This window comes from Trachypithecus francoisi, unplaced genomic scaffold (assembly GCF_009764315.1).
Source record: "Trachypithecus francoisi isolate TF-2019V2 unplaced genomic scaffold, Tfra_2.0 Lachesis_group1, whole genome shotgun sequence".
Taxonomy (NCBI): domain Eukaryota; kingdom Metazoa; phylum Chordata; class Mammalia; order Primates; family Cercopithecidae; genus Trachypithecus; species Trachypithecus francoisi.
The window spans coordinates 63,715,839-63,728,898 of record NW_022681454.1 but is presented as its reverse complement, the minus strand read 5'-3'; positions in this window follow the sequence as shown (position 1 = coordinate 63,728,898).

Sequence of the window (13,060 nt, the reverse complement as noted above, 5' to 3'; positions counted from 1 at the left end):
GGCCCCTTCAACCAGGTCTGCTCCTGGGCCTTAATGGAGCCCCCTCCAATTACTGGCACTGCACCCATATTTCTTTTTATTAGGTGCTCCAGGTCACAGGACTCACTCACCCTTTCCAGGCTGGCTTTTTTAATGGAAGCACACCAAACTCCTACTCCAGCCCACAAACACAAGCATCTCATTTTGCTCAGTGCTTTAAGAGTGTGGGCTACTTTCTGCTCAAATTATGGCCACATATCTCAGCTCCACATTTCCAAGCTTCATGCCACATCCATGGGTTTCTGGATCAGGGTGTGGCTCTGTCCTTTGGAGTTAGGGAGCATTTTGTCAGCTCAAAAGTCAACGGGGAAAGTGGGGTCCTCTGTAGCTAAAATCCCAATAGTCTCATATTTCCTTCTCTTTCTCATTTGCCAGAAGCCATTCAGGACTGGAAAGTAGCTCTAGCATTTGGGTATCCCACACGGGGTTACCAGCTTTCTTCTTTAGCTTAAGTATTTGCAATGTGTCTTCATCTACTTTCAGCAATTTCTCTATGAAGATCTTTTCAAATTATGTTTGTTTGCGCAAAATTTTGTTATCTCTGTGGGAGTGACTCTTCCTGGCTGCATCTAACTGGCCATCTTCACGTTTTGTATTTTATTTGATTTTTTAATTAATCAATTAATCAATTAATTTTTGAGATGGAGTCTCACTCTGTCACCCAGACTGGAGTGCAATGGCACAATCTTGGCTCTCTGCAACCCCCCCTCCCGGATTCAAGTGATTCTCCCGCCTCTGCCTCCTGAGTACTTGGGATTACAGGCACCCGCCACCATGCCTGGCTAATTTTTGTATTTTTAGTAGAGATGGGGTTCCACCATGTTGGTCAGGCTGGTCCTACACTGCTGACCTCAGGTCATCTTCACCTTTCTCATTTCTTGCACCTTTAATAAGATCCGTCTTTCAAACCCATAATTGTTATATTTGTTTATGTTTAAATTTTACACATTCTTGATTTCACCCTAGTTCTATTTTCCATAAGTTTTATGACTATATTATGCTTAGTAATTAAATGTACTAACTAATTTAGAGTACTTAGTTAATTAGCTCCCTCATATATATCATAGAGCTATAATGGTACCTTGGAATACATTTAATGAAGGAGGTGAAAAGAACTCTTCAAGGAGAACTCCACTGCTGAAATAAAAGATGACACAAATAAATAAAAACACTTTATGCTTAAGAATTGGAAGATCAATACGATTAAAGTATACTGCAGATTTCATGCTAGTTTTATTAAACTTCCATGTGATTTTTCACAGAATTGGAGAAAACTATTCTAAAATTCACATGGAACCAAAAAGGGACCTGAATAGCCAAAGTAATCATAGGCAAAAAGAACAAAGCTCAAGATAGTCACACTACCTGACATCAAAATACAATATAAGGCTACAGTAACCAAAACAGCATTATACTGGTACAAAAACAGACACATAGAACAATGGAACATAATGGAGAACCCAGAAGTACTGTCACACACATACAACTATCTGGTCTTTGGCAAGCTCAATAATAAGAACCAATCAAGAAAGGACCCCCTATTCAGTAAGTGGTGTTGGAATAACTGGCTAGCCATATATAGAATATTAAAACTGGACCCCATCTTTCACCATATACAAAAATTAACTCGATGAATTAAAGACTTAAAGGAAGAGCTAAAACTACAAAAATCTTAGAAGAAAACCTAGGAAATACAATTCTGGAAATTGACCTTGACAACAAATTTATAACTACATTGTTAAAGCAATTGTAAAACCCTCCAAAATTTACAAATAGGATGAATTAAACTAACGAGCTTTTGCACAGTAAAAGAAATTATCTACAGAGTACACAGACAACCTACAGAATGGAGAAAAATGCGAACTATGCATTTTATAAAGGTCTAATATCCAGAATCTAAAAGGAATTTAAACAATTTAATGAGCAAAAAAACAAATAACCTCACTAAAAAAATAGGAAAAGGATGTAAAGACACTTCTCAAAAGAAGACATACATGCAGCCAACAAATATATTTTAAAATGCTCAATATTCCTAATTATCTTTATTTTTTATTTTTTGAGACAGAGTCTTGCTTTGGTGCCCAGGCGGAAGTGTAGTGGCATTATCATTGCTCACTGCAGTCTTTAACTCTGGAGCTCAAGTGCACCCCTTATCTCAACTTCCTGAGTAGCTGGGACTACAGGCATGTGTCACCACACCTGGTTATTAAAAAAATTTTTTTTTGTACAGATCAAGTCTCACTATGTTGCCAGGGCTGAACTTCACTAATTATTAGACAAATTCAATCAAAACAAAAACATACCATCTCACACCAGTCAGAGTGGTTATTATTAAAAAGACAAAAAATAACAGATGCTGGTGAGGATGCGGAGAAAAGGGAACACTTATACACTGTTGGTAGGAATGTAAATCAGCTCAGCCAATGTTGAAAGCTGTCTTGAAGTTTTTTTAAATAACTTAGAGCAGAATTATTATTTGACATAGTAATCTCATTACTGGGTGTATACATATGCAAAGGAAAATGAATCATTCCACCAAAAAGACATATGTATTCATATGTACACCACAGCACTATTCACAATAGCAAAGACATGGAATCAAAGTAGATACTCATCATTAGTGGACTGAATAAAGAAAATGTGGTAAAAGGAATGTTTTAAGAATAAATACAATGGTACAAGATCAGCTCAGTACTTGGAACTTATAAATTATTCAATGGTAGTTATTACTGTTATATTTATGATTTTTAATTGTCTTATTTGGGGAATTATATTCAGTATACATTTCATAATAGATTATTCTAATTCCTTTCTTGTATATTCACTCAGCTTTGTTGCCTCTCTCAGCCCTCAGCATATTTGTTTTGCAAAATCCCAAGTCTAAGTTCAACATTCCACCCATTTTGTACTCAAACATGGCTAAAGAAAATACATTGCTATAGTGACTGATCTCGTTTTATATTCACGGCATGACCATTCTCCCATGGCTCTTCCTATGTTTTCCTACATTTCTAAAAAAATAACGTTCTACATCCTCTTTGCTATTTTTCCTTGCTCTATTTTGTGTTTTACTTTTAGGTCCCTATTTCTCATCTTCTTTTTTGATAAATTTGCTAACTCATCCTTTCCAGAGCATAGTGAGCCATGAAAGCCACGTGTGAGATAATTAAATACATAATTTACTGCAGCACATACTGACGTTCAATTTTGTGAGGGCTTTGTGATAAAATTATTATATACATTGGAGTTACTTATCAGCACTTTGTGGAAAGACATTTATTCATCATGGGACAGACACAATAGCCTTTAACTCACTAGACTTGCACATTATGGTGAAGGTAGTTACACATCCTGGTAGCAGATAAGGATGCCCAAGTTTACTCAGAATTATCAGGGGACTACCCAGGGTAACTCCTCACAACTCTCAATTAGAAATCAAGCCCCTGAATAAACTCCAGAGTACTAGAGAGAATTAGTTAAGACAACAAAATAAAGCACAAAAGTGAAAGATACTACCAGTGTTTCAAAAAGAAGGAAGGAAGGAAGGAAGGAAGGAAGGAAAGAAGGAAGGAAAGAAAAGAAGAAGGAAGGAAGGAAGAAGGAAGGAAAGAAGGAAGGAAAGAAAGAAGGAAGGAAGGAAAGAAGGAAAGAAAGAAGGAAGGAAGGAAAGAAGGAAAGAAGAAAGAGAAGAAAGAAAAAGAAAGAAGAAAGAAAGAAAGAAAGAAAGAAAGAAAGAAAGAAAAAAGAAAAGAAAGAAAGAAAGAAAGAAAGAAAAAAAGAAAAGAAAAGAAAGAAAGAGAGGAAGGAAGGAAGGAAGAAAGAAAGAAAGAAAGAAGAGAGAAAGAAAGAGAGAGAGAAAGAAAGAAAGAAGGAAGGAAGGAAGGAAGGAAGGAAGGAAGGAAGGAAGGAAGGAAGAGAAACGAGAGGAAAGAGGAAGAACTACTTTCACAACGGGTGCTCTATAACGACGGTGAAAGTTTGTACTTTTTCCCCACTGCTTTCAATAGAGATAAAGAGAAAGCACCACCTTTTTCACTTTAACATTGTCCTGAAAAGTAACTAATCTAATGGGTCTGCAGCCTTCCCAAATATACACCTCTTTCTTTTTCATCTTTTATCAAGAGGACACTGTATTTTATCAAGAAACTTTTGTTTCTCAAACTTAGCTCTAAGATTTTTCAGTAAGTATATGATTAAGACAAAACATTGATAAATCTTTCAGCAATTTTTCAAAAACAAGACACCACACAAGCAGTGACAATAAAAGTTTTAAAACCCTATGTATCCAGTCTTTCAGTTTCTCTTAAAGAGTAACCTTACAGAGCTCAGGGGCACCTGAAACCATATCTGAAATGATTCACTTAATCTCAGTAGCACTGTTTCATTCCCCATCGTTGTACTTTAGTCTTCTGAAATACTCCTATATATATATGAATTCATATTAAATGGTCCAATTTTAATTGGGAGAATTTCCAATATTGAACTTGCCTTTTACTCTTTATTTCATTGTAACTGACGGTTTATAAATCAACAGTAGGCAGAGTGTGGTAGCACACACCTGTAATCCCAACTACTTGGGAGGCTGAAGCACAAGAATTGCTTGAACATCATGTGTTTGGAATTGGTGGCTTCTTGGTCTTGCTGACTTCAAGAATGAAGCCACGGACCCTCGCTGTGAGTGTTACAGTTCTTAAAGATGGTATGTCCGGAGTTTGTTCCTTCAGACATTCAGATGTGTCTGGAGCTTCTTCCTTCTAGTGGGTTCATGGTCTGGCTGATACGAATGAAGCTGCAGACCTTCGCGGTGAGTGTTACAGCTCTTAGAGGCAGCACATCTGGAGTTGTTTGTTCTTCTTGGTGGGTTCGTGGTCTCGCTGGCTTCAGGAGTGAAGCTGTAAACCTTTGAAGTGAGTGTTACAGCTCATAAATGCGGCATGGACCCAGAGAGTTAGCAGCAGCACTATTCATTGCAAAGAACGAAAGAACAAATGTTCCACAGTGCAGAAGGCGACCCTAGCGGGTTGCCACTGCTAACTCAGCCAGCCTGCTGTTATTCCCTCATCTGACCCCACCCACATCCTGCTGATTGGTCCATTTTACAGAGAGCTGATTGGTCTATTTTACAGAGAGCTGATTGGTCCGTTTTGACAGAGCGCTGCTTGGTGCCTTTACAATCCTTGATCTAGACATAGAGTGCTAGACAGGAAAGTTCTCTAAGTCCTCACTAGGTTAGCTAGATACAGAGCATCAATTGGTGTCTTTACAAAGCTTGAGCTAGACACAGAGTACTGATTGGTGTATTTACAAACCCTGAGCTAGACACAGAGTGCTGATTGATGTATTTACAATCCCTTAGCTGGATATAAACGTTCTCCAAGTCCCCACTAGACTCAGCAGCCCAGCTGGCTTCACCTGGTGGATTCTACATGGGGACTGCAGGTGGAGCTGCTTGCCAGTCCCTAGCTGCCCCTGCACTGCTCAGTCCTTGGGAGGAAGATGGGACCGGGTGCCATGGAGCAGGATGGGGCACGCTTTGGGGATGCTCGGGTGGCATGGGACCCCACCGGGAAGGGGGCTCGGACATGGCAGGCTGCAGGTCCCCAGCCCTGCCCCATAGGAGGCAGCTGAGGCCCGGCGAGAACTCAAGTGCAGTGTCGGCTGCCAGCACCCTCTGCAGCTGCTGGCCCTGGTGCTAAGCTCCTCACTGCCCTGGCTCAGGGGGCCAGCCAGTCAGTCACTCCATGTGCTGGGCCACATAGCCCGCGCCTGCGCCCTCCGGAACTCGCGCTGGCCTGGAAGCCGGCCAGCACCTCTCCCTCCACACCTCCCTGCAAGTAGAGGGAGGCGGCTCCACCTCGACCAGCCCAGAGAGGGGCTCCCACAGTGCCCTGGCAGGCTGAAAGGCTCCTCAAGTGCTGCCAGAGTGGACAACCATGCCGAGAAGGCACCAAGAGCCAGGGCTGCTAGCACATTGCCACCTCTCAATAGGAGGTGGAATTTCAGTCAGCCGAGATCCACAACTGTACCCTGGCCTGGGCAACAGAGCGAGACTATCTCAAAAGAAAACAAATCATTGTTAGTACTAAAGAAACTAATTTGTAAATTATGTATTTTAGAAAATTTTTTTTCTAGTTTTACCTGTTTTATAGTTCTTAATCTGGCCTGAACACATTTTCTATAAATGATTAACTCCTTGAAATGTTATATTTAAACTATTCTATCTGCCCCAATATAGAGTACATAGAATGTACGTACAACTATATCTTTCTGCAGTGTGTGCTTAGAGTTCCAACCTGGTGTTTTGAGGGTGGTAGGTGTTCCTGTTAGTTCCTCTTGATGACTGTACACCCTGCACATTTTATTCAGACAAATATTAATACACATAGGCTGAAATAAATGAATATTTTCGTCTCTACTGACTCAAATGTCAGAAAAATAAAACTATAAACATCTGGAGAGAATAGAAAGGAATTACCATTTTATAATTTACCACTTTCTGTTTTTGCCAAATCAAAAACTTCATGGAACTGACCCACTCATAATATTTATGAGTTCTAAACAAGAATATGAATGGAAGCCCTAGCCCACAGTAACACCCAACTCCACTCACCACCAGAAGGGTCTCATATAAATATATTTGAACAAACCATACCTCAAGTTAAAGCTCTGTCCCACCCTTTCTTCCATGCAAAGAGCCACCATGGGAAGAAAGCCTCATAGGTCTGCTAGTGGGCCATGACCATATGGGCAGAGAATTTCTGAGTTCGGAACACCTGAAACATGGCCTACATAGAAGGACAGTCCCTGGCTTTTTGTCCATAGTGAGGGGTACAGCAAGAGAAAGGCCAGAGTATGAGCCCCTGAAACTTATGGCTCTCAGCAGATAGCAGCTAGGGATATATTTCTCTCAGTCAAAATGAGACTAACCTATAGGATAAGGATTATGGAGGAGATAAAAAGTAAATAGTAATAGCACCATAAATGCCCAGACTGGTGAGAGATGAGGCGAGTGGGCTTAGCCGTGAAAGAAGGTTTCATGTGTGACATCCTCTAACTGTTTGTGTTTTTATTTTCTATTTGAGGTACAGAAATTACCCTATTGCTTCAGGGTTTATCCTACGCAACTTAGGCTTTTAATCAACACTTTGCTTTTTAAAAATCTACAGTACTAATCAGCTGTCTTACAGCTTTCCTGCATGGCAGGTAAGAACTCACGGCATTGTTTTCTGTGATTTCAACATTACATAAAAAAAAAGGGAGGAGTAATCAACACTGCTTCCTAGAGATTGCGCTATTGTTCTGTTTCATAGAATTGATAGGAAGAAAAGTAGTCACAATTGCAATTGAATAATATTTGTATTCCAATGAATGAAATAAAAAGCAATGGACATTTTAACTGTAATAGAAAATTTTGTTTCAGTGTTAATTATTAGTTCCATTTGTGGTGATATTTTTAAATGACGTTAAGTTGTAACAGTCTTCTAATGAGAGGGGTCTTTGTTACCTCCGCTTGAGTGTGGACGGGCTTCAATCAAAAGAGTATAGCAAAGTGACACTATTTAAATCCTGATTCTAGGTCATAAAATGTTGTGTAACTATCCCTTTGTCAGAATATTTGCTCTTGGAGCCCTGAGTTGCCGTATAAGAAGACACTATTTTGTGTGGGAGCCCAAGCCATAAGGAAGGAACACAGGTAGCCCCCTGGTGTTCATTACCAGTTGAGTATAGTCTTCAAGTTATCACAGCCCAGACTTCCAGTCAGTGATAGAAGACACCTCCAAAATATTTCAGCACCCAGTCATTTGAATCTTCCCAGTGGAGTCTCCCAACGTTATAGAGGGAAGCCAAGCCATCTCTCTGTACCTTGTCTGGATTCCTGATCCACAGTATTTTTAAATATGTTTTTTCATACCATTATATTTTTGGGGTAGTTTGTTACATAAAAGCAGATAACCTGAAACATTTTAACAATTGTGTGTGTGTGTGTGTGTGCATATGTGTGTGTGTGTTCTACATAGGTACAAATATGTTAGATGAGAAATACTCAAATATTACAATAACTAATAAAGCTATTTAAAGTTTCATTATACAGTTCATTGTATGTTTACTTTTAATTGAATCTCTTAGTATAATATTTTGTTGTAAAGGATGAGGTGTCATGGACCTTTCTTGACTTTTCCCATTTAAACTTCTATAGTTGTGGATTCATTTGTAGAGCTGCGTTAAAATTATTACATATTTTGCATGTGTTCATCTTACTAGTGTTTGAAAGAGTAATTTGAAAAATGTTGTGGCATTTTAAATAACATTTATTATATAATACATACATCTAGGGGAAGAAGAAATTGAGATTATTCAGTCTTAAGTAGTTTGAGAAGTACTAGCATACAGATTCTTTAAAACAAAACTTCCTTTCAAAGTTGTAATAAAAAGAAATAAAACAATGATTATTATGCATAGAAATTACTTAGGTAATCTAGATCTTCAGGGGTCTTTACAAGACTTTAAATCTTCAATTCAACAACATCTGATTTAGATCTTTATACCTTGGAGAGTTCTTTATTATACATTTTCTTCATTTATTTTTGTCTCTATTTTCTGTTTTTCCCTCACTTCCCATTTGCTACTGGCCACTATATTATTAGAAAAAAACTAACCTAAGTAAAGCAAACATACTATTGCAGTTCTCATTTCTTTGCTTTTAGGGCGAGACATTTTCTACATCAATATTTGTATGAGATGAGAGCTAATCAAACCAAACCTCAGTTACTTTTTTTTTTTTTTTTGAGATGGAGTCTCGCTCTGTCGCAAAGGCTGGAGTGCAGTGGTGCATCTCGGCTCACTGCAAGCTCCGCCTTCCGGATTCAAGCCAACCTCCTGCCTCAGCCTCCCGAGTAGCTGGGACTACAGGCGCCCACCACTAGGCCTGGTTAATTTTTTTGTATTTTTAGTAGAGACGGAGTTTGTGTTAGCCAGGATGGTCTCGATCTCCTGACCTCGTGATCTACCCGCCTCAGTCTCCCAAAGTGCTAGGATTACAGGCGGGAGTCATCGCGCCCGGCCCTCACTTACTTCTTTTAACTTCCTTGTAGATCATCTGCTTGAACATCTCCAATATCTCCTTCCTCTGGAGACATCATGGTGTTTTTTCCCAGAAAGAACCTTTACTTATGGGAGAATGACATTTGATGATTTTTAATACTTCTGATGAGTGGGATGGTTTGGTGATTTGGGACAATTATACTCAGATAAAATGTGAGTATGCCCAGTCTGAGAAAGAAGAAACCAGGCAAAGAAAAATAAAGTGAGTTTCTAATGATCACATAGCTATTAAAACAGAATTAGAAATCAGGTTTCACTTCTAAATGTTTCTGCTCAATTCATGCTGTTCACTTTTTGTCAGTCAGACTTTCTAACTCTACTGAATGCTGAAGGATATTCTTTTTAATTCCATCAAAATAGAAGCTCTTAGTAGTATTTTAATCTATCAAAGTTTAAAATTTCAGAAGTGGGTTCATTAAAATACATTTTGAAAAATCGATAGATAAATGATTCATTTAAGAAAGGAAACTGATTTTCCTACTGATTGCCTGTAATATTTCCATGCACTGATTTTAAATTAAAAATTATCTGGAAAATGTGATAAAGTTAATGGGATTATTTTTAACATATGTCTGGTGAGATAAAAGAGGTAAGAATATACTGATATTGAGTGAGAAAAAATTCGAGAGCGAAGGACAATTTTTTTTTTAATTTTAGAATATTTACCAAAACTCCTTATTAAGCTGTATCATTTTTACGTAATTTTGCAAGATCTTTGAATATCAGGACAAAATGAGAAGATATACATGAATTTAGTTTGAAAATTATTTATACCTCTTTAATGACTCTGTATTTTGTAAGATTATTTTCACTTCAGAAAAAAAATACCAAATTGTCTCATTGGCTTTCAGGACTCAAGAGTTCTTTTGTCTCTAATAGAAAAACTGTGAAACATGAAGTTACACTCCTGTTTATTTCTTTGGGTTTCTTTTACTCTTCAGAAGATCTACATAAGCTTCTTAAACCTGGCTTGTATAGCACTGTTTTTGGCAATGCTGAAATCATGTTTTTGGCACATCACAAACTATCTTACTATTACTTATGTCAGAATGTTCTCACTATCTGGGAAATTTCCTCTATAAATTCTTTGAACTAAACACACCGGTGATGGCTGGCTGGGGCAGAATCAACACAGCTATGAAATAAAGTGTTGCCTAAGGCAGGAGAAGTTTACAACTGCCTTTCAGTTCTGGGCATGTTGGAGTTTGTCTCCCTTTTCCTTTTCTTTACTTCTTTTTGTTATTGTTGAGTGTGTTTTTAAGTGTGCCTTTACACCAGATAATCATATTTAATTTCATATTTCATGGTATACATGTGACAGAATAATTTGATGGAAATTCATCAAATTTCATCAAAATTGACTATGAGTCAATATTCTACATGTTTCTCCCATTAAGATACATTTGTTTCTATTTTTTTTTTTTTCAAAATGAATCATCTGGATTCAATTTTATGATAAGGGTTGAAATTCTCATTTGGATATTATATTTTAAAGTTAAAAATATATTTCTGTCCATTAAAAACCAGGAAAAAATTTACTCATACAAGACATATTTGCTCTATGTGTGTGTGTGTGTGTGTGTGTGTGTGTGTGTGCACCTTTCCCATTCTGCCATGCTAATTTTTAGACAATTGTCTCATGCTTGCTTTTAGAAAAAAATATGTTGCTTTAAGAGTTTTGTTTTTGCCAGGCTAGTCTCCAACAGATAACATTCATTCTCTAAAATGATATTCACAAATGAGATGAGTAACATTTCTTTAGACCTACTATCTGTGAGTAACTTCAAAGGGCTTGACATATGCTTGCTAATTTTACCCTCGTTACACTCTCATGAGTAGCCACTATAATTGTGCTCATTTTTAAGGAAGGAAACTGAAACAGAGGCTAAGCTACCTGACCCATATCACCCTGCCGGAAAGTGGCACAGCCCACAATCTTAACTCTCATGTACTACTGCATTATATAATTTCAAAAATAATTCAAATAATTATAGTAATTACCATTTTTATATACTTTTTATGTACTCTATGTGAGATTTTGCATATGTCATTTTATTTTATTCTCTTCATAATGCTATGAAATACTTTTAGCAATGTGGAAATAGAATTAGACATGCTAACTAATAAGCCAAGGTCATGAAGCTAGTAATTGGGAACATATAGATGTTAACCTCTATATTAGTCTGTTCTCATGCTGCTAATAATTAAATTAAAAAAAAAAAAAAAGACACTCCAGAGTAGATAATTTATAAAGGAAAGAGGTTTAATGGACTCACAGTTCCGCATGACTGGGGAGGCCTCACAATCACGGCCAAAGGTGAAGGGGTAGCAAAAGCATGTCTTACATGATAGCAGGCAAGAAGATGTGTGCAGGGGAATCCCCCTTTTTAAAACCATTAGTTCTCATGAGACTTATTGACTATTACGAGAAGAGCATGGGAAAGAACTGTCCCCATGATTCAATTATCTCACACTGAGTGGGAATTATGGGAGCTACAAGTCAAGATGAAATTTGGATGGGGAGACAGCTAAACCATATCATTTGGCCCCTGGCCCCGTCCAACTCTCATGTGCTAACATTTCAAAACCAATCATGCCTTCCCAACAGTTTCCCAAAGTCTTAACTCATTTCAGCATTAACTCAAAGTCTAAGTCCAAAGTCTCATTGGAGACAAGGCAAGTCCCTTTCACTTATGAGCCTGTAAAGTCAAAAGCAAGTCAGTTACTTCCTAGACACAATGGGAGTACAGACATTGTGTAAATACACTCATTCCAAATGGGATAAGTTGGTCAAAATGAAAGGACAAGATGCTCCATGCAAGTCTGAAATCCAGCAGGGCAGTCACATCTTAAAGCTCAAAAATATCTCCTTTGACTCTTTGACTCATATTCAGGTCACACAGATGCAAGAGGCGGGTTCCCATGGTCTTGTCCCTGTGGCTTTGGAGGGTACAGTCCCCCTCCTAGCTACTTTCACAGGCTGGCATTGAGTGCTTGTGACTTCTCCAGGTGCACAGTGTAAGCTGTTGGTAGATATACCATTCTAGGGTCTGGAAGACAGTGGTCCTTTTTTCACAGCTCCACTAGGCAGTGCCCCCAAGTAGGGGCACTGTGTGGGGGTTCACAACGCACATTTTTCTTCCACACTGCCCTAGCAGAAGCTCTCCATGAGGGCTCTGTCCTTGTAGCACACATCTACCTGGACATCCAGGCATTTCCATACACCCTCCGATATCTAGGTGGAGGTTCCCAAACCTCAATTTTTGACTTGTGCACACCCACAGACCCAACACCACCTGTAAGCTGCCAAGGCTTGGGGCTTGCACTCTGAAGCAAAGACCTATGCTGTATGTTGGTCCCTTTTAGCCATGGCAGGATGCAGGACACCAAGTCCTGAGACTGCACAAAGCACAAGGCCCTGGGCCTGGCCCAGGAAACCATTTTTTCCTCCGAGGCCTCCAGACTTGTGATGGGAGAGGCTGCCATGAAGACCTCTGACATGTCCTGGAGACATTTTCCCCATTTGCTTGCTGATTAACACTTAGCTCCTAATTACTTATGCAAATTTCTGCAGCTGGTTTGAATTTCTCCTCAGAAAATTGGTTTTTCTTTTCTATTGCTTTGTCAGGCGGCAAATTTTCTGAAATTTTATTCTCTGCTTCCCTTTTTAAATAAGTTCCAACTCCAAACCATATATATGTGAATACATAAAACTGAATGCCTTTGGCTATACCCAAATCACCTCTTGAATGCTTTGCTGCTTAGAAATTTCTTCAGTCAGATGCCTTTAAACTATCTCTCTCAAGTTCAAAGTTCCACAAATCTCTAGGGCAGGGGCAAAAAGCTGCCAGTCTCTTTGCTAAAATATAGCAAGTCACCTTTGCTCCAGTTCCCAACAAGTTCCTCATCTCCATCTGAG